A 1,951-nucleotide genomic window follows, 5' to 3' on the forward strand; every position below is an offset into this window, starting at 1 on the left:
ATAGCAATTATTCACTATTGAACCACAAGAGTCCTATCCCCATCACCTTTCCCCAGTCCTGTCTAAACAAGTTGTAAACCACTCAGTGGAGATTCTACCCTGCCCCGTACCCTCTGAAACTAAGTTCCCTCTTGAAAACTTGTAAGCCAGTCACTTCGTGCCTTTCCAACACCAATGGCTTTTATTTTTTATTTGTTTTTGGTTTTGGAAAAGGTAGACTTTTAATAATTGCTTTATCACCAGGTTAACTCATGCAAGTTACAAAGCAGTTAGAAATTTCTGAAAGGATATTATTGTTTTTTAAAAAAAGGTGCTCATCATTCATTACATAAATAATATCTAGCATTTCATTGGGACACTACTTTTCAAAAGGCCCTGGCCACACAATTCCCAATACAACACTCAATCCAACGTTGTTTTCAGTCAGATTTTGTTCACTCCGTTTGTGGGCAAAGAGGCCTCTAAGAGTAGAGGGACACAAAGCTGGGCCAGTTGGGGTCATTGGCAATGTTCAGAGTGGCTTGTAAGACTCCAAACAAGGAGACAGAACATTTATTTTTCTGGGATACGCTATCTGAATTATATTGTTCAATTAGCCAACCAATGGCTTTTATGACGCTTTCTTTCAATGTCCAATTCCTATAAAACATGTCCAGCTGAGTCCATTCATTCTTAAAGCTTCTTATTGTTTCCCATTCTTTGTTGGTAAACTCTTTTTTTCATAGTATGGAAGAATTCTGAGATTGAACCGTGACCTGGAAATCCAGTCTTCATTATATCGATTCCAATTTGTAGCTCAGGTTCAGAAGCAACTACCACATAGTCTCCTTGATGAGAGATGTTAAAGTTGAAATTGGGATAAGGATTCATTGAGTCCTTTGCAAGAACTGGTTTTCCTTTTGCAGTTCCTTGCAAATGAATATTATTCCAAGGGATATTCAATTTCTCTGCAACCAATTTCCTTTCATCAGACAACCAGCCATGGCTGCTTTATCGTTCAGGGCAAATACGAATTGGACAATGTGCTCCTTCTCCTTGGGCTGGATCAATCGCACCACCAGCAGCCACTCGGCTCTGCTCAGCAGCCAAGTGCCACAGGAAAAGGCCCAGTGCATGTCCTCCCTTGCTGGCATCAAGCAGAACAACTTGGCAGGGTAAACCTACACTGAAAATTGACCTCGCTGTCACCTCCTGGCTGAGATGGTGTGGATGCTAATGTAGTCCCATCCCCTTCTTCTTCATCAGAAAGTATTTTAATTCCTCTTTGTTTTCACCAAGCAAGGTTATATGTATCATCTGCATATAACAGGTTGTTAATAGTCTTCCTTCAATCCTGATGTCATGTTCCTCTTAATATAATACAGCTTCTAGGATTATTTGCTCAGCAATATATTGAATAAGTATGGTGAAAGAATACAGTCCTTGAGCACATCTTTCCTGATTTTAAATCATAAGTATAAGTTTCTCATGAGTATAGTTAAGTGTTCCGGAATACCTAATCTTCACAATGTTGCCCACAATTTGTCATGCTCTGGTAGCGTAATGGTTACGAGTTGGGCTGCCAACCTCAAGGTCAGCAGTTCGAAACTACCAACTGTTCTGTGGGAGAAAGATGAGGCTTTCTGCTCTTGCAAAGATTCACAGCCTCAGAAACCCTGTACAGGGTCGCTATGAGTCGGAACTGACTCCACGGCACATAATAACAACAACAACACAGTCAAAAGCCTGTATAGTCAATAAAACATAAGTAAACATCATTCTGGTATTCTTTGCTTTTAGCTAAGATTTATCTGATGTCAGCAATGATATCCCTCAGTCCATGTCCTCTTCTGAATCCAGCTTGAATTTCTGACAGATCTCTGTCAATATGCTCTTGCAGCTGTTTTTTAATTATCTTCAGCAAAATTTTATTTTCGTGTGATATTAATTATATCGTTCAATGATTTCCAAA

At 39.6% G+C, this 1,951-nt stretch overlaps 1 pseudogene; it reads right to left on the reverse strand.

Moving 5' to 3' along the window:
- Positions 1-1,951, reverse strand: part of LOC102829395 — a 6,623-nt pseudogene that overhangs the window by 2,454 nt on the left and 2,218 nt on the right.

This window comes from Chrysochloris asiatica, unplaced genomic scaffold, assembly GCF_000296735.1.
Source record: "Chrysochloris asiatica unplaced genomic scaffold, ChrAsi1.0 scaffold00027, whole genome shotgun sequence".
Lineage (NCBI taxonomy): Eukaryota > Metazoa > Chordata > Mammalia > Afrosoricida > Chrysochloridae > Chrysochloris > Chrysochloris asiatica.